Below are 24,527 nucleotides of genomic sequence, written 5' to 3'. Positions count from 1 at the left end.
AAGCTTAGAGTGGAAGTCCAAACCTTCAGACAGAAGGAAGGAGAATCCCTCTATGAAGCTTGGGAAAGATACAAACAATTGATCAGAAAGTGTCCTTCTGATATGCTTTCTGAATGGAGCATCATAGGTATTTTCTATGATGGTCTGTCTGAACTGTCCAAGATGTCTTTGGATAGCTCTGCTGGAGGATCTCTTCATCTGAAGAAGACGCCTATAGAAGCTCAAAAACTAATTGAAATGGTTGCAAATAACCAATTCATGTACACTTCTGAAAGGAATCCTGTGAACAATGGGACAAATCAGAAGAAATGAGTTCTTGAGATTGATACTCTGAATGCCATATTGGCTCAGAACAAGATATTGACTCAGCAAGTCAATTTGATTTCTCAACGTCTGTCTGGAATGCAAAATGCGCCAGGCAGTACTAAGGAAGCTTCATCTGAAGAAGAAGCTTATGATCCTGAGAACCCTTCAATGGAAGAGGTGAATTACATGGGAGAACCCTATGGAAACACCTATAATCCTTCATGGAGAAATCATCCAAATCTCTCATGGAAGGATCAACAGAGACCTCAACAAGGTTTCAACAATAATAATGGTGGAAGAAACAGGTTTAGCAATGGCAAGCCTTTTCCATCATCTTCTCAGCAACAGACAGAGAGTTCTAAGCAGAACACCTCTGACTTAGCAACCATGGTCTTTGATCTAATCAAAACCACTCAAAGTTTCATGACTGAAACAAGGTCCTCCATTAGAAATTTGGAGGCACAAGTGGGTCAGCTGAGTAAGAAAATTACTGAACTCCCTCCTAGTACTCTTCCAAGCAATACAGAAGAAAATCCAAAAGGAGAGTGCAAGGCCATCAACATGGCCGAATTTGAAGAGGAGGAAGAGACAGTGAACGCCACTGAGGAAGACCTCAATGGACGTCCACTGACCTCCAATGAGTTCCCCTATGAGGAACCATGGGAATCTGAGGCCCCCACTGAGACCATAGAGATTCCATTGGATTTACTTCTGCCATTCATGAGCTCTGATGAGTATTCTTCCTCTAAAGAGGATGAGTATGTCACTGAAGAGCAAGTTGCTAAATACCTTGGAGCAATCATGAAGCTGAATGACAAGTTATTTGGCAATGAGACTTGGGAGGATGAACCCCCCTTGCTCACCAAAGAACTGGATGACTTGTCTAGGCAGAAGCTACCTCAAAAGAGACAAGATCCTGGGAAGTTCTCAATACCTTGTGCCATAGGCACCATGACCTTCAAGAAGGCCTTGTGTGACCTAGGGTCAAGTGTAAACCTCATGCCTCTCTCTGTAATGGAGAAGCTAGGGATCTTTGAGGTGCAAGCTGCAAAAATCTCACTAGAAATGGCAGACAATTCAAGAAAACAAGCCTATGGACTTGTAGAGGATGTTCTGGTAAAAGTTGAAGACCATTACATCCCTGCTGATTTTATAGTCCTAGAGACTGGGAAGTGCATGGATGAATCCATCATCCTTGGCAGACCCTTCCTAGCCACAGCAAAGGCTGTGATTGATGTTGATAGAGGAGAATTGATTATTCAAGTGAATGAAGAATCCTTTGTGTTTAAGGCTCAAGGATATCCCTCTGTCACCATGGAGAGGAAGAATGAAGAGCTTTTCTCAAAACAGAGTCAAACAGAGCCCCCACAGTCAAACTCTAAGTTTGGTGTTGGGAGGTTCCAACATTGCTCTAAGCATCTGTGAGGCTCCATGAGAGCCTTCTGTCAAGCTACTGACATTAAAGAAGCGCTTGTTGGGAGGCAACCAAATGTTATATTTTATCTATTTTCCTTTGTTATTTTATGTTTTCTGTAGGTTGATGATCATGAGAAGTCACAAAATCAATGGAAAAGGCAAAAATAGAATGAAAAACAGAAAGAAAAATAGCACACCCTGGAGGAAGAACCTGCTGGCGTTTAAACGCCAGTAAGGCTAGCAGATGGGCGTTTAACGCCCAGTCTGGCACCATTCTGGGCGTTTAACGCCAGAAAGGGGCACCAGACTGGCGTTAAACGCCAGGAAAGGGCAAGAAGTTGGCGTTAAACGCCAGAAATGGGCACCAACCCGGCGTTTAACGCCAGAATTAGCACAAAGAGCAATTTTGCTCGCCACTTGGTGCAGGGATGACTTTTCCTTAACACCTCAGGATCTGTGGACCCCACAGGATCCCCACCTACCCCACCACTCTCTCTCTTCTTCACCCATTCACCAATCACCTCAACTCCTCTTCCCCAAAAATCCTTCACCTATCAAATCCCATCTTTCTCTTCACCACTCACATCCATCCTTCATAAAACCCCACCTACCTCACCATTCAAATTCAAACAACTTTCCCACCCAAACCCACCTCCCATAACCGAACCATAACCCTCCCCCCACCCCTATATAAACCCATCTTCACTCCTTCATGTTCACACAACCTAAACACCCTTTCTCCCCCTTTTTGGCCGAACCACAAAGCCATCTCCATCTCCTTCATTTCTTCTTCTTCTACTCTCTTCTTTCTTCTTTTGCTCGAGGACGAGCAAACCTTTTAAGTTTGGTGTGGTAAAATCATTGCTTTTTGTTTTTCCATAACCATTTATGGCATCCAAGGCCGGAGAAACCTCTAGAAAAAGGAAAGGGAAGGCAAAAGCTTCCACCTCCGAGTCATGGGAGATGGAGAGATTCATCTCAAGGGTGCATCAAGACCACTTCTATGAAGTTGTGGCCTTGAAGAAGGTGATCCCCGAGGTCCCTTTCAAACTCAAAAAGAGTGAATATCTGGAGATCCGACATGATATCCGAAGGAGAGGTTGGGAAGTTCTTACCAACCCCATTCAACAAGTCAGAATCTTAATGGTTCAAGAGTTCTATGCCAATGCATGGATCACCAAGAACCATGATCAAAGTGTGAACCCGGATCCAAAGAATTGGCTTACTATGGTTCGGGGGAAATACTTGGATTTTAGTCCGGAAAATGTAAGGTTGGCATTCAACTTGCCCATGATGCAAGGAGATGAACACCCTTACACTAGAAGGGTCAACTTTGATCAAAGGTTGGACCAAGTCCTCATAGACATTTGTGAAGAGGGTGCCCAATGGAAGAGAGATTCAAGAGGAAAGCCGATTCAATTGAGAAGGCATGACCTCAAGCCCGTGGTTAGGGGATGGTTGGAGTTTATCCAACGCTCAATCATTCCCACTAGTAACCGGTCCGAAGTTACTATAGACCGGGCTATCATGATTCATAGCATCATGATTGGAGAAGAAATAGAAGTTCATGAGGTGATATCCCAAGAACTTTATAAGGTGGCGGACAAGTCCTCTACCTTGGCAAGGTTAGCCTTTCCTCATCTCATTTGTCACCTCTGTTATTCAGTTGGAGTTGACATAGAGGGAGACATCCCCATTGATGAGGACAAGCCCATCACTAAGAAAAAGATGGAGCAAACAAGAGACCCCTCTCATCATCAAATCCCTGAGATGCCTCGAGGGATGCACTTTCCTCCACAAAACTATTGGGAGCAACTAAACACCTCCCTAGGAGAATTGAGTTCCAACATGGGACAACTAAGGGTGGAGCACCAAGAACATTCCATTCTCCTCCATGAAATTAGAGAAGATCAAAGAATCATGAGAGAGGAGCAACAAAGGCAAGGAAGAGACATTGAGGAGCTCAAGCACTCCATAGGATCTTCAAGAGGAAGAACAAGCCGCCATCACTAAGGTGGACATGTTCTTTAATCTCCTTGTTCTTTATTTTCCTGTTTTTCGAATTTTAGAGCTTATGTTTATCTATGTTTGTGTCTTGTGATCATTAGTGTCTTAGTGTCTATGCCTTAAAGTTATGAATGTCCTATGAATCCATCACCTTTCTTGAACGAAAAATGTTCTTAAATGAAAAAGAAAAGAATTGCATGAGTTTTGAATTTTATAATAGATTAATTATTTTGATGTGGTGGCAATACTTTTGTTTTCTGAATGTATGCTTAAACAGTGCATATGTATCTTGAATTTGTGGTTCATGAATGTTGGCTCTTGAAAGAATGATGAAAAAGGAGACATGTTACTGAGAATCTGAAAAATCATAAAAATGATTCTTGAAGCAAGAAAAAGCAGTGAATACAAAAAAAAAAAGAAGAAGGAGAAAAACGAAAAAAAGAGGGAGAAAAGAAAACAAAAAAAAGAGAAGAAAGAAAAAGAAAGAAATAAAGTTGTGATCCAAGGCAAAAAGAGTGTGCTTAAGAACCCTGGACACCTCTAGTTGGGGACTCTAGCAAAGCTGAGTCACAATCTGAAAAGGTTCACCCAATTATGTGTCTGTGGCATGTATGTATCCGGTGGTAATACTAGAAGACAGAGTGCTTTGGGCCACAGCCAAGACTCAATAAGTAGCTGTGTTCAAGAATCATCATACTTAACTAGGAGAATCAATGACACTATCTGGATTCTGAGTTCCTAAAGAAGCCAATCATTCTGAATTTCAAAGGATAGAGTGAGATGCCAAAACTATTCAGAGGCAAAAAGCTAAAAGCCCCGCTCATCTAATTAATACTGATCTTCATAGATGTTTTTGGAATTCATTGCATATTCTCTTCTTTTTATCTTATTTGATTTTCAGTTGCTTGAGGACAAGCAACAATTTAAGTTTGGTGTTGTGATGAGCGGATAATTTATACGCTTTTTGGCATTGTTTTTAGTATGTTTTTAGTATGATCTAGTTAGTTTTTAGTATATTTTTCTTAGTTTTTAGTTAAAATTCACTTTTCTGGACTTTACTATGAGTTTGTGTGTTTTTCTGTGATTTCAGGTATTTTCTGGCTGAAATTGAGGGACCTGAGCAAAAATCTGATTCAGAGACTAAAAAGGACTGCAGATGCTGTTGGATTCTGACCTCCCTGCACTCGAAGTGGATTTTCTGGAGCTACAGAAGCCCAATTGGCGTGCTCTCAACGGCGTTGGAAAGTAGACATCCTGTGCTTTCCAGAAATATATGATAGTTCATACTTTGCCCAAGATTTGATGGCCCAAACCGGCGTTCAAAGTCACCATCAGAATTCCCAGCGTTAAACGCCGGAACTGGCACAAGGATGGGAGTTAAACGCCCAAACTGGCATAAAAGCTGGCGTTTAACTCCAAGAAGAGTCTCTACACGAAAATGCTTCAATGCTCAGCCCAAGAACACACCAAGTGGGCCCAGAAGTGGATTTTTATGTCATTTACTCATCTTTGTAAACCCTAGGCTACTAGTTCTCTATAAGTAGGACCTTTTACTATTGTATTTTCATCTTGGTTCTTCTGGTTCCCTCTTTGGGGCCGAAGCCAATGATCACACTATCACTTATGTATTTTCAACGGTGGAGTTTCTACACACCATAGATTAAGGTGTGGAGCTCTGCTGTACCTCGAGTATTAATGCAATTACTATTGTTCTTCTATTCAATTCCGCTTGTTCTTGTTCTACGATATCACTTGTTCTTCAACTTGATGAATGTGATGATCCGTGACACTCATCATCATTCTCACCTATGAACGCGTGCCTGACAACCACCTCCGTTCTACCTTAGATTGGGTGAATATCTCTTGGATTCTTTAACCGGAATATTCGTGGTATAAGCTAGAATTGATGGCGGCATTCAAGAGAATCCAGAAGGTCTAAACCTTGTCTGTGGTATTCTGAGTAGGATTCAATGATTGAATGACTGTGACGAGCTTCAAACTCGCGATTGTGGGGCGTTAGTGACAGACGCAAAAGAATCACTGGATTCTATTCCGACATGATCGAGAACCGACAGCTGGATAGCCGTGCCGTGACAGGGTGCGTTGAACATTTCCACTGAGAGGATGGGAGGTAGCCACTGACAATGGTGAAACCCTTACATACAGCTTGCCATGGAAAGGAGTAAGAAGGATTAGATGAAGACAGTAGGAAAGCAGAGAGACGGAAGGAACACAGCATCTCCATACGCTTATCTGAAATTCCCACCAATGAATTGCTTAAGTATCTCTATCTTTATCTTTACGTTTTATTCATCATTCATAACCATTTGAGTTTGCCTGACTAAGATTTACAAGGTGACCATAGCTTGCTTCATACCAACAATCTCTGTGGGATCGACCCTTACTCGCGTAAGGTTTATTACTTGGACGACCCAGTACACTTGCTGGTTAGTTGTGTGAAGTTGTGATAAAAAGTTGAGATTGCAATTGAGCTACCATGTTGATGGCGCCATTGATGATCACAATTTCGTGCACCAATTAGCTTGGCTCATTAACCCTTATCCTCTATTAATTTTTTGTATAGGTCGTCTCCAATGAGGGTGAAGTAGCTCACTCTCTTTTTAAACAATCTCAGATTTTCCTCTGATGGTGGTACTTGTCTAGTTGTCAGATAGTTTATATATAGTGTCCTCAAATCTCCTTGTTATGACAGATTTAAAACATGTATGCTATATATACTTGGTTTTTCAAGGGTTAGTTGTGGTAATTCCAGTGTTATATCTCTCCTAGAGGTGGCCAATTTAGATAGTACACCTGTTCTATTGTTTTCTTCTTTAGGTATTGCGTGATTTCAAAATGTTGGAAATGCTATATTAAATCTTTTACTGTAGATAAATATTGTTCTAAGAGAGGGTCCCTTACCTATAAGTTACTATTCACTAGCTAGACAACCAGTAATGAGTCATAGTGAACCTTAAGGTGATGAATGTTAGCTTCTTTTGTGAGGCGTAGTCCTGCTAACAAAGCCTCATAATCGGATTGATTATTGCTTGCGTCAAATAGAAATTTTATTGATTGTTCGGTGGAGACTCCTGTCTTGTCTTTGAGGATAAGGCTGGCCTCACAGCCGCCATCGTTGAAGGCTATGTCGATGTATAGCTCCCATGTGGAGAATATTTCTTTGCTTGTGGTGAACTCGACAATGAAATTGGTAAGGATTTGGGACTTTAATGATCCTCTCGGTTGGTATGAAATGTAATATTCCAAAGTTCCACCAATCACTTGATTAGCCGGCCGGTAAGGTCAGGCGGTGTAAGTATTTGTTGTAGTGGTTGGTTTGTTCGTACTATAATCTCATGAATCTGGAAGTAATGATAGAGGTGCCGAGATGTGATTATGAGCGTGAATGCAACTTTTCAATGGTTGGATACCTAGTTTTTGCATTTTGTAGTATTTTGCTGACGAAATATACTGGATGTTGTTCCTTGTTTGTTTCTGTTACAAGCACGGAACTAATAGCATAAATAGAAATGGAAAGATATAAATAAAGTGGATTACCATTTGTGGGTTTATGCAGTATGGGTGGAGAAGCCAGAATGTTTTTAAAGTTGGTGAACGCTTGTTCACACTCATTTGTCCATGTGAAGTTCTTGTTTTTCCGTGGGCTATTGAAAAAGTGGTATGATTTGGCCGCCGCTGTCGGCAGAAACCTTGATAATGCTGCTAGTCATTCGGTCAATTGTTGTACTTCTTTGATTGTTGTAGGTTATTTCATTTGTATTATAGTTTCTCGGGATTTGCTTCAATTCCTCATTGTATCAACATGAATCCCAGTAATCTACCTCCTTGAACCCAAAATGCACATTTTTCAAGATTCAAGCACATGTTGTATTTTCTGAGCTGCTGAAAGATTTCTAATAGATCAGCTTGATAAACAGTTGCGAATTCTGACTTGACAACTATATCATCCACATATACTTCCATATTTCTACCGATTTGATTTTGAAACACCTTGTCCATCAGCATCTAGTATGTGTCATCTGTATTCTTAAGGTCGAAAAGCATCACTTTGTAATAAAAATTACCATGGTCAGCTTAAATGCAGTCTTATCTTGGTCTGCAGGGTGCATTAGTATCTGATTATATCCTGAATAAGCGTGCATAAAACTTAAAACTTTAAAGCCTGGGGTGTTATCGACCAATTTATTGATGCATGACAATGGGTATGAATCCTTCGGGCAAGCCTTGTTCAAATTCGTAAAGTCCATACACATTCGTCATTTGTCTTAATTCTTCTTTAGCATGACCATATTAGTTGGCCACGATGTAAACCGGATCTCCTGTATGAAACCTGCACTGAGTAGCTGTTGAGTTTTCTTAAGGGCCACTTCTTTTCTTTCGTTGCCGAGATTACGCTTTTTTTTACCGTACAGGATGAGCTCTCGGGTCTAAAGCGAGTTTGTGGCACATGATGTTTGGATCAATTCCAGGCATATCCACAGGGTCCATGCAAATAGGTCAGCATTTTCTTGAAGCAATGCGATAAATTTTGTGTTTCCCCAGTCGTTAAAGCATAACCTATGTTAGTGTACTGGGATTTGTCCTTGGTAAGGCTTACCTTCGGAGATCATCTGTTGGTATTGGTTGGTTATCTTCATCATGCCAAGGATCGAATTTAGTTATCTTCATCTAATTGGACGCCTGTTATAGGTTCTAATGCATACTAATTTCTTTTGTGCTGATGTTGGTTTTTGACTTTGTTATTATTGGGTGGAACTGTGTTGCACATGTTGTACTCTCCCGTGAACTCCTTAAACTTTTCCTTCACACTCTCATTCAGCTTCACTACACCATCGGCAGCGAAATTCACTTGAAAGCACGATCCTCATCCCTTCTACTATGTAGAAAGGGAGCTTGTTGGTAGAGGAAAGGTGGTGACGGAGGAGGAGGGTGAGGAGATGATAGACGAGGTGGGGGAGTGGTGGAGGGCAGTAAGGGTTAAAATTATAAATGTAAGGTATGGGTAAATAAGTAAATTCACATTTTACCAATGTTTTTTAGACGTTTAACGGCAATAGGGACTTAATTGAAAAGAATTAAATGGTATATGGACTCAATTAAAAAGAAAAAAATATAGGGACCTAACTGAAAATTTGGTAAAACTATAAAGACCTGCAAAGTAATTAAACCTAATAAAAATAAAATAGATTATTTACATTATTTTTATGCAATCTACTTTAAAATATTAAGAACACTTCATGACTAAAGTTTTATATTTTAAAGAGTAAACTACTAAAATAGTATCCAAAAGTTTATGTTGCTTACAAAAAAAATCTCAAAAGATGCTAACGACAAATAAGGCCTCAAAAGATTTAAAAACGCAACAAAAGAACTAGATATTAAATATAAATTGGTAAAAAAGATTTTAGATATCAAATTTTGATGTAAATTTTTACAATCGTTATTAGAAAAATAAATTTTTTATCTTTAAAATTTGGTAATTTTTATGTGAACTTAATTTTTCCAAAAAAGTTTTTCTTATTGTGAATGACTATTTTTTTTGAAAAATAAAAAAAAATCTTGAAGTCAAATTTTGCTCCGAATCTTTTTTGCAACTTCGTTCTAAATATTTATTCAAATATTGTCACAAAAATTTTGATCAAATAAATAAGTCATTTATTAAATATAAAATTTTTTCACTTACGAAAAATATAATAATGATTGATTATTTTTGTTGAATTTTTAAATTATTCAAAAAATATTTTGTTGATAAAATCTTTTAGGGATTTTTTTATCAACAACTGAAATTTTTGAATGCCAAATTAATAGTTAATTATATTTTAAAATAGTATCTTTCTGTAGATGGAGCCACTTTAAGTTATATAAAAATGCAAGTTAATTAAAAACTTAATAAACAACTTGAGTAAGAAAAATTATAAATAAATTCAGTGAATATTTTTTATTTGTTCTACTCTCAAATATTAAGAAACTTTTTACTCTATTACATTTGTAAAAAACTAATTTATAGTAAAAAAATTAATAAAAAATAAATTTATAATAAACAACTGAGTAGAATGATGCAACAATAATAATAATAATAATAATAATAATAATAATAATAATAATAATAATAATAATAATAATAATATATTTAAGAATTAAATCTACCATAAATTGAAAAACGTTTCAGGTAGTTTCCAAACATATTTTTTCAAATATTGATTAGTTAAAAAATATAAAGGTAGCATATTAAATTATAAAATATCATATCATTTACATGTAGATTAAGATAAAATATATAACCATAGAAAAAATAAGAACACTTAAAATATTAAAAACACTTTATGACTAAAGTTTTATATTTTAAAATAGTATTTCTGTGTGGATGGAGTCACTTTAAAGTATATAAAAATATAAATTAATTAAAAATTTAGTAAGCAAATTAAGTAATAAAAATTATAAATAAGTAAATCTTTCTATGGTTATATTTGTTAAATATAAAATTATAAGAAAATAAGTTCAGTGAATTATTTTTTATCTATTCTACCCTCAAATATTAATGAGCCTTTTACACTATTACATTTGTAAAGAATTAAGTTATAATAAAAAAACATTTAAAAAAAGATCAATTTATAAAAAACAAGAAAGTAGAAAGATACAATAACAATAATAATAACAACAACAATAATAATATATTTAAGAATAAAATCTACCATAAATTGAAAAAGTTTTTAATAATTTTTGTTTATATCCTAACCCAAACATAAGACCAGACCCAATAAGGACCAACCTTAAAAGGTGACTTCCCATCCACTATCCGATCTCTTTGAAGACATCGGACACCAGTTAGAGAGTCCAGCTCCCTTTATCCGACACGGCAAGGTCATTGCTTATAGAAAACAGTGACTAAATCTCTATTTCTACCTGAAAGATAGACTCCAACAAACTCTCAAGATATAAGATAAGATTGGACCACCGCCAGCAGGGAGGCCATAAAAACTCGACTATAAAAATACTGGCACCTCCTAGGTATAACTCACATTCTAATATACTAAAAACCTGTTCAAAGCCCTTGCTAACTTAAGCATCGAAGTCTCTTACAGGTACCACTCCCAACCTACTCACGAGAAACTCGGACAGGCGGCACCTTGATACCAAAGAGTTTCAACGCTGCCATACAAAAGGATCTGGACCTCACGTTCAGGCTTAAATTGACCTTTAAGATAACCCCCGTAACGTTGGTGCCATTGTCGGAGACCTGGAATTCATCCCACAACGATGGTGCACAATTAGCATGAGGATGGCCATACGGTATCCGAATCTGAAGGTAAGCCCCAACTTGAGAACAACACTGTTATACTACCACTACTACCCCCTCAACTACAGGGCCCGCAGGGAGAAGAACCAGCAGCCAATCGTGCGTTTGGAAGTTCGTTACCGTGAGGAAGAAGAACCCCCTTAGACGGCTGAAATACTGGGCCTCGTCCGAGGTCAGCGAGACCGACTAGAGCAACTTGAGTACCAGGTAGAGAGGCAATAAGAGGCTAAACAAGAGGTGCAAAGAGAGGTAAAGCGATGAAGGGAGCTAGAGAAAAAGCTCCAAAAGTTGGAAACCGATCTCCAAAATTGAACTAGTTGGAGAGATCGGGATAATAGTCCCATAGGAAAAGAAGACATGTTCTCTGAAGAGATCATGCGAGCTAGAGTCCTAAGAAACTTTAAAATCCCCAACATGATCCTCTATGACGGGACGACTGATCCCAGGCACCATCTCAGGAACTTTAAGAGCAGAATGTACCTAGCAGGTGCCTCGGACGCCACCCGTTGTAAAGCGTTCTCGACCACTCTGACCAAGGCGGCCATGAAATGGTTCGACACCTTACCCCCCAAATTCCTGAAAGTTCTTGACCAGGTTCTTCATTCAAAAAGACAAATCCAAACACGTGTCGAGCTTGTTAGGAATCAAACAAGAGGTCGAGAAAACTCTCCGCAACTACATGGAAAGATTCAACAAGGTATGCTTAGAAATCCCGAGCCTGCCCACTGAAGTTGTAATTATGGGGTTAGTCAACGGTATCAAAGAAGGCCCCTTCTCCTAAACAATTTTCAAGCGATATCCAGGTTCTCTGGACGAAATTCAAGAAAGAGCGGAGAAGTACATCAACATGGAGGAGAATTCCTGACTTAGGAAACCTCTAGTATGACCAAACCTGTCCTCCCAAACCCGCAAGAAAGATAAAGAAACTAAGAGGAAAGAAGAGAAGAGCACAAAGAAGCCCCCGGAAATACAACAATTACACCCCCTTAGAGTTTCCCTAGTAGATGTCTATCGAGAGGTATGCCACATGGAGAAGCTTCCACCTCTGCGTCCGATCAAAAACAAAAAGGGAGGGAGTCGGACAGAGTACTGCGAATACCAAAAGCTCTATGGACACTGATGAGCGGATAATTTATACGCTTTTTGGCATTGTTTTTATATAGTTTTTAGTACGTTTGAGCTACTTTTAGGGATGTTTTCATTAGTTTTTATGATAAATTCACATTTCTGGACTTTACTATGAGTTTGTGTGTTTTTCTGTGATTTCAGGTAAATTCTGACTGAAATTGAGGGATTTGAGCAAAACTCTGAAGAAGGCTGACAAAAGGACTGCTGATGCTGTTGGAATCTGACCTCCCTGCACTCGAAATGGAATTTCTGGAGCTACAGAACTCCAATTGGCGCGCTCTCAACGGAGTTGGAAAGTAGACATCCAGGGCTTTCCAGCAATATATAATAGTCCATACTTTATTCGAAGAATGACGACGTAACCTGGCGTTGAACGCCAAGTACACGCTGCTGTCTGGAGTTAAACGCCAGAAAAACGTCATGATCCGGAGTTGAACGCCCAAAACACGTCATAACCTGGAGTTTGACGCCAAGAAATGCCTTAGCTCGTGGAATGATCAAGCTCAGCCCAAGCATACACCAAGTGGGCCCCGGAAGTGGATTTATGCATCAATTACTTACTCATGTAAACCCTAGTAGCTAGTCTAGTATATATAGGACATTTATCTATTGTATTAGACATCCTGGATTGTAAATTGAATCCTGTGATCACGTTAGAGAGGGCTGGCCATTCGGCCATGCCTGAACTCTTTGCTTATGTATTTTCAACGGTGGAGTTTCTGCACACCATAGATTAAGGGTGTGGAGCTCTGCTGTACCTCAAGTATCAATGCAATTCTATTTTCTCTTATTCGGTTTCTATCTTATTCTTATTCCAAGATATTCATTCGTACCCAAGAACATGATGAATGTTATGAGTCAGATTACCCTCATTATCATTCTCTCTTATGAATGCGCGTGATTGACAACCACTTCCGTTCTACATGCAACAAAGCTTGAATGCGTATCTCTTAGATTCCCCAACAGAATCTTCGTGGTATAAGCTAGATAGATGGCGGCATTTATGAGGATCCGGAAAGTCTCACCTTGTCTGTGGTATTCCGAGTAGGATCCTGGGAATCCGGAAAGTCTCACCTTGTCTGTGGTATTCCGAGTAGGATTCCGGTAATGAATGACTGTGACGTGCTTCAAACCTGTAACCTGCTGGGCGTTAGTGACAGACGCAAAAGAGGGATTCTATTCCAGTAGGGGAGGGAACCAACCGGTGATTAGCCGTACTGTGACAGAGTGCGTGAGCATTAGTTTTCACTGCGAGGATGGGATGTAGCCATCAGCCATGGGTGATGCCTCCAGACTGGTTAGCTGTGCGAGTGACAGCCGCATAGGATATTTCCCCGAGAGGAAGAAAGTAGCCACAGTTGATGGTGAACCCCTAAACAAAGCTTGCCATGGAAAGGAGTAAGAAGGATTGAGTAGAAGCAGTAGGAAAGCAGGCGTCCTTGGGCTCTACAGCATCTCCATCCGCTTATCTGAAATTCCCACCAATGAATCTGCATAAGTCTTCTATCCTTTTATTATTCCCTTTTTTATTATTAATTATTCCAAAAAACCATAAACCAATTTAATCTGCCTGACTGAGATTTACAAGGTGACCATAGCTTGCTTCATACCAACAATCTCTGTGGATTCGACCCTTACTCACGTAAGGTTTATTACTTGGACGACCCAGTACACTTGCTGGTTAGTTGAACGGAGTTGTGAGAATAAACAGTGCCCTAAGAGTAAATATATGCTAAAGCTCAAAAGATAGAAATCACAATTTCGTCCACCAAGTTTTTGGCGCCGTTGCCGGGGATTGTTCGAGTATGGACAACTGACGGTTCATCTTGTTGCTCAGATTAGGTAATTTTCTTTTCAAAAATCTTTTTCAAAAATTTTTCTTTTATTTTTCGTTTTTCTAAATTTTATTTTTCGAAAAAATTAATAAAAATACAAAAAAATTAGAAAATCATAAAAATCAAAAATATTTTGTGTTTCTTATTTGAATCTTGTGTCAATTTTAAAGTTTGGTGTCAATTGCATGCTTTCAAAATTTTTCTTGCATTTTTCGAAAACTCCATGCATTCATAGTGTTCTTCATGATCTTCAAGTTGTTCTTGACAAGTCTTCTTGTTTGATCTTGATGATTTCTTGTTTTGTGTCTTTTGTTGTTTTTCATGTGCATTTTTGCATTCATATTTTCCATGCATTAAAGATTTCTAAGTTTGGTGTCTTGCATGTTTTCTTTGCATTCAAAATTTTTCAAAATTATGTTCTTGATGTTCATCATGATCTTCATAGTGTTCTTGGTGTTCATCTTGACATTCATAGCATCCTTGCATGCATCTTGTGTCTTGATCCAAAATTTTCATGTTTTGAATCATTTTTGTGTTTTTCTTTAAAATTTCAAAAATCAAAAATATCTTTTCCTTATTTCCCTCCAAAATTTCGAAATTTTGGGTTGACTTGGTCAAAAATTTTTAAAATTAGTTGTTTCTTACAAGTCAAGTCAAAATTTCAATTTTAAAAATCTTATCTTTTCAAAATCTTTTTCAAAAATCATATCTTTTTCATTTTTTTTATATAATTTTCGAAAATTTCAAAATTATTTTTCAAAATATTTTCAAAAATCTTTTTCTTATCTTTATATCAAATTTTCGAAAAGATACTAACAATTAATATGATTGGTTCAAAAATTTGAAGTTTGTTACTTTCTTGTTAAGAAAGGTTCAATCTCTAAGTTCTAGAATCTTATCTTGTAGTTTCTTGTTAGTTAAGTAATTTTAAAATTAAATCTTTTTCAAATATATCTTTTTATCTTTTATCTTATCTTTTTCAAAAATTTTATCTTTTTCAAAATTTGATTTCAAAATATCTTATCTAACTTCTTATCTTCTTATCTTTTTAAATTTTGATTTCAAATCTTTTTCAATCAACTAACTAACTTTTTGTTTGTTTCTTATCTTTTTCAAAACCACCTAACTACCTATCTCTCTCTAATTTTCGAAAATTCTCCCTCTCTTTTTCAAAAAAAAAAAATTCTTTTTAACTGTTTTACATTTTAATTTTAAACTTATTTTATTTTTAATTTTCGAAATTACTAACCTCTTTTTCAAAATTATTTTCGAAAATTCCTTTCTCTTTTCTTCTTCTATTTAATTATTAAATTACTAACACTTCTCTTCACCTCTCTTCATCCAAATCCGAATCCATCCTTCTTCTTTCTTCTACCCCTTTCTTCTTCTACTAACATAAAGGAATCTCTATACTGTGACATAGAGGATTCCTCTTTCTTTTCTTGTTTTCTTCTCTTTCATATGAGCAGGAACAGGGAAAAAGGTACTCTTGTTGAAATTGATCCAGAACCTGAAAGGACTCTGAAGAGAAAATTAAGAGAAGCTAAATTACAACAATCCAGAAACAACCTTTCAGAAATTTTCGAACAAGAGAAGGACATGGCAGCCGAAAATAATAATAATAATAATGCAAGGAGAATGCTTGGTGACTTCACAAAGCCAACGTCCAAGTTTGATAGAAGAAGCATCTCCATTCCTGCCATTGGAGCCAATAACTTTGAGCTTAAGCCTCAACTAGTTGCATTAATGCAACAAAACTGCAAGTTTTATGGGCTTCCATCTGAAGATCCCTATCAGTTTTTAACTGAGTTCTTGCAGATCTGTGAGACTGTAAAGACGAATGGAGTTGATCCTGAAGTCTACAGACTCATGCTTTTCCCTTTTGCTGTAAGAGACAGAGCTAGAATATGGTTGGATTCACAACCTAAGGATAGCCTGGACTCCTGGGATAAGCTGGTCACTGCCTTCTTGGATAAATTCTTTCCTCCTCAAAAGCTGAGCAAGCTGAGAGTGGATGTTCAAACCTTCAAACAAAAAGATGGTGAATCCCTCTATGAAGCTTGGGAAAGATACAAGCAGCTGACTAAAAGATGTCCATCTGACATGTTTTCAGAATGGACCATGTTAGATATATTCTATTATGGTCTATCTGAATTTTCGAAAATGTCATTGGACCATTCTGCAGGTGGATCTATTCACCTAAAGAAAACGCCTGAAGAGGCTCAAGAACTCATTGACATGGTTGCAAACAACCAGTTCATGTACACCTTTGAGAGGAATTCCGTGAATAATGGGGTCCCTCAGAAGAAAGGAGTTCTTGAAATTGATGCTCTGAATGCCATATTGGCTCAGAACAAAATGTTGACCCAACAGGTCAACATAATCTCTCAAAATCTGAATGGATTGCAACATGCAGCCAACAGTACTAGAGAGGCAGCTTCTGAAGAAGCTTATGATCCTGAGAACCCTGCCATGGCAGAGGTTAATTATCTGGGTGAACCTTATGGAAACACTTATAACCCATCATGGAGAAATCATCCAAATTTCTCCTGGAAGGATCAACAAAAGCCTCAACAAGGCTTTAACAATGGTGGACGCAATAGGCTGAATAATAGTAAGCCATATCCATCATCTTCTCAGCAACAGACAGAGAACTCTGAACAAAATAATTCTAATTTAGCTAATATAGTCTCTGATCTGTCAAAAGCCACTTTCAGTTTCATGAATGAAACAAGATCCTCCATTAGAAATTTGGAGGCACAAGTAGGCCAGCTGAGTAAGAAAGTTATTGAAACTCCTCCCAGTATTCTCCCAAGTAATACAGAAGAGAATCCAAAAGGAGAGTGCAAAGCCATTGACTTAGTCAACATGGCCGAATGCATCAAGGAGGAGGAGGACAAAAATCCTAGTGAGAAAGACCTCCTGGGACGTTCCTCAAGCAAGAAGGAGTTTCCTATTAAGGATCCTGAGGAATCTGAGGCTCATACAGAGACCATAGAGATTCCATTAAATCTCCTTCTGCCATTCATGAGCTCTGAAGACTATTCTTCCTCTGAAGAGGATGAAGATGTGACTGGAGAGCAAGTTGCTCAATATTTAGGAGCTATCATGAAGCTGAATGCCAAGCTGTTTGGTAATGAGACTTGGGAAAGTGAACCCCCCTTGCTCATTAGTGAATTAGATACTTGGATTCAGGAAACTCTACCTCAAAAGAAACAAGATCCTGGCAAGTTCTTAATACCTTGTACCATTGGCACCATGAGCTTTGAAAAAGCTCTATGTGATCTTGGGTCAGGAATAAACCTTATGCCACTCTCTGTAATGGAGAAGCTGGGGATCATTGAGGTACAACCTGCCTTGTTCTCATTACAATTGGCAGACAAGTCAATGAGACAAGCTTATGGAATGGTAGAGGACGTACTAGTAAAGGTTGAAGGCCTTTACATCCCTGCTGATTTCATAATCCTAGATACTAGGAAGAAAGATGATGAATGCATCATCCTAGGAAGACCTTTCCTAGCCACAGCAAGAAGCTGTGATAGATGTCAACAAAGGAGAGTTAGTCCTTCAATTGAATGGGGAATACCTTGTGTTTCAAGCACATGGCCATCCCTCTGTGACAAAAGAGAGTAAGCATGAAGAGCTTCTCTCAGTTCAAGGTCAGGAAGAGCCCACACAGTCAAACTCTAAGTTTGGTGTTGTGAGGCCACAACCAAACTCTAAGTTTGGTGTTCAAATTCCATATCCAAACTCTAAGTTTGGTGTGGAGACAACACACTAAATTGACCTGATCATCTTGTGGCTCCATGAGAGCCACTGTCAAGCTATTGACATTAAAGAAGCGCTTGTTGGGAGGCAACCCAATTTTATTTATCTAATTTTATTTTATTTTGTTTTAGTGTTATTTTTGTGTTGAATTAGGTACATGATCATGAGGAGTCACGAAAAAATCAAAAGAATTAAAAACAGAGTCAAAAACAGAAGAAAAAAGTTTTTCACCCTGGAGGCAGCGCAGACTGGCGTTCAACGCCAGTAAGATGCATCTGGCTGGCGTTCAACGCCAGAACAGAGCATCTTTCTGGCGCTGAACGCCCAGAACAAGCAACAACCTGGCGTTTAACGCCAGGATGCGCACACAGAGGACAATCTGGCGCTGAACGCCAGAAACAAGCTTGAAACTGGCGTTCAACGCCAGAAACAAGCATTACATGGGCGTTTAACGCCCAGAACATGCACCAATGGGCGTTTGAACGCCAGAATGATGCATGAAGGCAATTTACATGCCTATATGGTGAAGGAATGGTATTTCTTTTCACCTCAGGATCTGTGGACCCCACAGGATCCCCACCTACCTTTTCTTTTAATCCTAATCACACTCTCCTAATCCAAATCTCATTTTCAATGTCACACTTCCCAAAAACCTTCACCAATCACCTCAACTCCTCTTCCCAATTTCCCCATGCACCATTCACATCAACCTCCTCTTCCCCATAAATCCCACCTACCCTCATAAAATTCAAATTCAATTTCCCACCCTTTCCCACCCAAAATGGCCGAAACCTAACCCTCCCCCCTCCCTATAAATACCTCTCCTTTCTTCTTCATTTTCACATACCACAACCCCTTCTTCTTTCATATAGCCGAACCCCCTCCTCTCCTTCTCTACCAACATTCTCTTCTTCTTCTTCTACTCTTCTTTTCTTTTTTGCTCGAGGACGAGCAAATCTTAAGTTTGGTGTGGTAAAAAGCCTAAGCTTTTTATTTCACCATCAATGGCACCCAAGACCGGAGTTTCCTCAAGAAAAGGAAAAGGGAAGGCAAAAGCTTCCACTTCCGAGTCATGGGAGAAGGAGAGATTCATCTCCAAGAGCCACCAAGACCACTTCTATGATGTTGTGGCAAAGAAGAAGGTGATCCCCGAGGTCCCTTTCAAGCTCAAAAAGAATGAGTATCCGGAAATCCGACATGAAATTCAAAGAAGAGGGTGGGAAGTCATAACCAACCCTATGCAACAAGTTGGAATATTGATGGTTCAAGAGTTCTATGCTAATGCATGGATCACTAGGAACCATGATCAAAGTATGAACCCGAATCCAAAGAACTATCTCACAATGGTTCGGGGAAAATACTTAGATTTCAGTCCGGAAAATGTGAGGTTAGCGTTTCATCTACCCATGATGCAAGGTGATGAACGCCCTTACACAAGAAGGGTCAACTTTAATCAAAGGTTGGACCAAGTCCTAATGGACATTTGTGTGGAAGGCGCCCAATGGAGAATAGACTCCAAAGGCAAACCGGTCCAACTAAGAAGACTGGACCTCAAGCCTGTGGCTAGAGGATGGTTGGAATTCATCCAAAGATCCATCATCCCTACAAGCAACCGATCTGAAGTTACTGTGGATCGGGCCATCATGATTCATAGCATCATGATTGGAGAGGAAGTAGAGGTTCATGAAGTCATCTCCAATGAACTCTACAAAATAGCCGACAAGTCCTCACCTATGGCACGGCTAGCCTTCCCCCACCTTATATGCCATCTATGCTACTCAGCTGGAGTTATCATAGATGGAGATGTCTCCATTGAAGAAGACAAGCCCATCACCAAGAAAAGGATGGAGCAAACAAGAGAAGTTCCTCACGGCCCTCAAGAAGAACATGAGGAAGTTCATCATCAACAAATGCCTCAAGGAATGCACTTTCCTCCCAACAACTATTGGGAGCAACTCAGTACCTCTTTGGAAGACTTGAGCCATAATATTGAACAATTAAGGGTGGAACATCATGAGCACTCCATCATTCTCCAAGAAATAAGAGAAGATCAAAGAGCAATGAGAGAGGAGCAACAAAGGCAAGGAAGGGACATAGAAGAGTTGAAGAACATCATTGGTCCTTCAAGAAGAAGACGCCACTAGAGGTGGATTCATTCCTTGTTCTTTATTTTCTTCCTGTTTTCGGTTTTTAAGTATTGTGTTTATCTATGTTTTGTGTCTTTATTTCATGATCATTAGTATGTAACCATGCCTTAAAGCTATGAATAAAATCCATTAATCCTTCACCTCTCTTAAATAAAAAAATGTTTTAATTCAAAAGAACAAGAAGTACATAATTTTCGAAATTATTAGTGAATTTAATTTAATTATATTGATGTGGTGGCAATAATTTTTGTTTTCTGAATGAATGAATGAACAGTGCATATGTCTTTTGATCTTGTTGTTTATGAGTGTTAAAATTGTTGGTGCTTGAAAGAATGATGAACAAAGAGAAATGTTATTGATGATCTGAAAAACATCATGAAATTGATTCTTGAAGCAAGAAAAAGCAGTGAAAAAAAAAATGGCGAAAAATTTTAAAGCAAGGATCCAAGGCTTTGAGCATTAATGGATAGGAGGGCCCAAGGAAGTTAAATCCAGGCCTAAGCGGCTAAATCAAGCTGTCCCTATTCATGTGCTTGTGTCATGAAGGTCCAAGTGAAAAGCTTGAGACTGAATGGTTAAAGTCGTGATCCAAAGCTAAAGAGTGTGCTTAAGAGCTCTGGACACCACTAACTGGGGACTTTAGCAAAGCTAAGTCACAATCTGAAAAGGTTCACCCAGTTATGTGTCTGTGGCATTTGTGTATCCGGTGGTAATACTGGAAGACAAAGTGCTTAGGGCCACAGCCAAGACTCATAAAATAGCTGTGTTCAAGAATCAACATGCCTAACTAGGAAAGTCAATAACACTATCTGAAATTCTAAGTTCCTAGAGATGCCAATCACTCTGAACTACAAAGGAAAAAGTGAGATGCCAAAACTGTTCAGAAGCAAAAAGCTACAAGTCCCGCTCATCTAATTAAATTAATATTCATTGATATTCTGGAATTTATAGTATATTCTCTTCTTTTTATCCTATTTGATTTTCAGTTGCTTGGGGACAAGCAACAATTTAAGTTTGGTGTTGTGATGAGCGGATAATTTATACGCTTTTTGGCATTGTTTTTATATAGTTTTTAGTAAGTTTGAGCTACTTTTAGGGATGTTTTCATTAGTTTTTATGATAAATTCACATTTCTGGACTTTACTATGAGTTTGTGTGTTTTTCTGTGATTTCAGGTAAATTCTGACTGAAATTGAGGGATTTGAGCAAAACTCTGAAGAAGGCTGACAAAAGGACTGCTGATGCTGTTGGAATCTGACCTCCCTGCACTCGAAATGGATTTTCTGGAGCTACAGAACTCCAATTGGCGCGCTCTCAACGGCGTTGGAAATTAGACATCCAGGGCTTTCCAGCAATATATAATAGTCCATACTTTATTCGAAGAATGACGATGTAACTTGGCGTTGAATGCCAAGTACACGCTGCTGTCTGGAGTTAAACGCCAGAAAAACGTCATGATCCGGAGTTGAACGCCCAAAACACGTCATAACCTGGAGTTTGACACCAAGAAATGCCTTAGCTCGTGGAATGATCAAGCTCAGCCCAAGCATACACCAAGTGGGCCCCGGAAGTGGATTTATGCATCAATTACTTACTCATGTAAACCCTAGTAGCTAGTCTAGTATATATAGGACATTTATCTATTGTATTAGACATCCTGGATTGTAAATTGAATCCTGTGATCACGTTAGAGAGGGATGGCCATTCGGCCATGCCTGAACTCTTTGCTTATGTATTTTCAACGGTGGAGTTTCTGCACACCATAGATTAAGGGTGTGGAGCTCTGCTGTACCTCAAGTATCAATGCAATTCTATTTTCTCTTATTCGGTTTCTATCTTATTCTTATTCCAAGATATTCATTCGTACCCAAGAACATGATGAATGTTATGAGTCAGATTACCCTCATTATCATTCTCTCTTATGAATGCGCGTGATTGACAACCACTTCCATTCTACATGCAACAAAGCTTGAATGCGTATCTCTTAGATTCCCCAACAGAATCTTCGTGGTATAAGCTAGATAGATGGCGGCATTTATGAGGATCCGGAAAGTCTCACCTTGTCTGTGGTATTCCGAGTAGGATCCTGGGAATCCGGAAAGTCTTACCTTGTCTGTGGTATTCCGAGTAGGATTCCGGTAATGAATGACTGTGACGTGCTTCAAACCTGTAACCTGCTGGGCGTTAGTGACAGACGCAAAAGAGGGATTCTATTCCAGTAGGGGAGGGAACCAACCGGTGATTAGCCGTACTGTGACAGAGTGCGTGAGCATTAGTTTTCACTGCGAGGATGGGATGTAGCCATCAGCCATGGGTGATGCCTCCAGACTGGTTAGCTGTGCGAGTAACAGCCGCATAGGATATTTCCCCGAGAGGAAGAAAGTAGCGACAAAGCTTGCCATGGAAAGGAGTAAGAAGGATTGAGTAGAAGCATTAGGAGAGCAGGCGTCCTTGGGCTCTATAGCATCTCCATCCGCTTATCTGAAATTCCCACCAATGAATCTGCATAAGTCTTCTATCCTTTTATTATTCCCTTTTTTATTATTAATTATTCCAAAAAACCATAAACCAATTTAATCTGCCTGACTGAGATTTACAAGGTGACCATAGCTTGCTTCATACCAACAATCTCTGTGGATTCGACCCTTACTCACGTAAGGTTTATTACTTGGACGACCCAGTACACTTGCTGGTTAGTTGAATGGAGTTGTGAGAATAAACAGTGCCCTAAGAGTAAATATATGCTAAAGCTCAAAAGATAGAAATCACAATTTCGTCCACCAGACACCCCATCAATGAATGATACGACTTAAAAAATGTCATACAAAAGCTAGTAAGAGAAGGCCGGTTATTAGACAAATACCTAGCTAACAGGCCGGATGATCTAAGAAAGATAGGGAGGGACGAAGTGGAAGGACGACAAGAGCACCCACCGTAGACCCCAGAGTGACTTGTACACATGAGCAATGGAGGATTTGCTAGAGGAGGGATGTTAAAATCTTCCCAGAAAAGGCACCTTAAGGAGGTCTATCAAGTCGGGGAAGGAATTAAATCACCCGACCATCTCATTCACCTTAACGGTCGCATCCAGTTCCTTCACTCACGAGACAAGTCGAGAAGCTGAGACATATGGAAAAGCAGAAAAGGAAACGCCAAGATCCTATGATGATCAGTGCCACCCTTTTCCACTCCTCTATCCTCAAAGTCCGGCTAACTTCGACAAGCTGACGAACATGAGGTATGATAGTACCAAAGACCCAAAAGAGCACATCATGACCTTTGAGGCCAAAATGAACCTGGAAGGTGTGGGGAACGCGGTAAGGTAGCGCGCGTTCCTCGTGACCCTGGCAGGGCCAGCGATCCGTTGGTTCAATTCCCTCCTGCAAGCTTTTATAACCAATTTCACAGACATCTCTAAAACATTTCTGGCCTAATTCACCACCTGGATTGCAAAGGTAAAGCACCCGATCAACCTCTTAGGGATAATACAACGGGTTGGCGAGCCCATGAGAAAGTATCTAGACCGCTTTAATGATGAATGTTTAAAGATTGATGGCCTCACAGGCTTCGTGGCCAGCTTGTGCCTCACTAACGGCCTAGTAAACAAATACTTCTAGAAACACTTAACCACCAAGCATGTTTGGACAATGCAAGAGATATAATACATTGCAAGAGAGTACATAAACGACGAGGAGGTCAGGCAGGTGGTAGCCGACAACAAACGGCAGCTAGCCGCCCCATCCTCCCATCAGGCTGGCAACCTAGAAAGGTCAACGAACGCATCAAGAGAGATGGCGTCTGGGAGGCCATTTAAACCCTTTTCCTGGATAGGGAAGTTTACAAATTATGATCCCTTAACCACCCCAATAGTGGAAGTATTCTAGCATATCATGTATAAAGGCATTCTGCCTAAACCGAGGCAATTGAAAGGCCAGACCGGAGAAAATAGGAACCTTTATTGTGACTACTACAAGGGCTTCGAACACGAGACACAAATTGCTTTGACCTAAAGGATGCACTAGAAAAACCTATCCAAGAAGAAAAATTGAATGAATTTTTGCGATTCATTCGAGAACCAAGAAGAAAAGAAAGGGAGCCTTCCGAAGAGGACCGTGGTCGAGCTGTTAACCCGAAGCAAGACTCTCTGGAAAACCTGGACACAACCTCAATAGTAGTAATGAATATGGTTGTCGGTAGGAATGCCCCACCAAAGTTGAAGTCCGCAACAAGAAAAGATGCCAAGATACTTATCGTTGCAACGAGGGAGAGTCTTTCCCCCAAAGAGCTCCTTGAAATTTCATTTGGCCCCGGAGACCAGTGGTGCAATGACCTCATGGAGGATCCACCATTGGTGGTTACAGCGAGAATCGGGACGGGTTTGGTCAAGCGAATCTTAGTTGATGCAGGGGCAGACTCGAACATCATGTTCCGAAACATGATCGACGTCTTGGGATTAAAGGAAAGCAACCTCAAGGACCACCACCACAGCATCGTAGGGTTAGGCGATAACTACATCAAGCCGGACGGCTCCGCCATCCTGCCGATCTGCATTGGTTCCTGATGAGCGGATATTTTATACGCTTTTTGGGGGTAATTTCATGT

At 39.4% G+C, this 24,527-nt stretch overlaps 1 non-coding gene across 1 annotated transcript; it reads right to left on the bottom strand.

Annotated features, from left to right (window-relative positions):
• LOC112766981 (small nucleolar RNA R71) lies at positions 1-108 on the bottom strand. Its single transcript, XR_003184653.1, has one exon. It is a non-coding gene; the product is annotated as a small nucleolar RNA R71 (small nucleolar RNA).
• Between the last annotated feature and the right edge of the window lie 24,419 nt (positions 109-24,527).

Source organism: Arachis hypogaea, chromosome 2, assembly GCF_003086295.3.
Source record: "Arachis hypogaea cultivar Tifrunner chromosome 2, arahy.Tifrunner.gnm2.J5K5, whole genome shotgun sequence".
In the NCBI taxonomy this organism is placed as follows: Eukaryota; Viridiplantae; Streptophyta; class Magnoliopsida; order Fabales; family Fabaceae; genus Arachis; species Arachis hypogaea.
The sequence above is the reverse complement of the archived record's forward strand: the minus strand, read 5'-3'. Positions and strand labels throughout refer to the sequence as shown.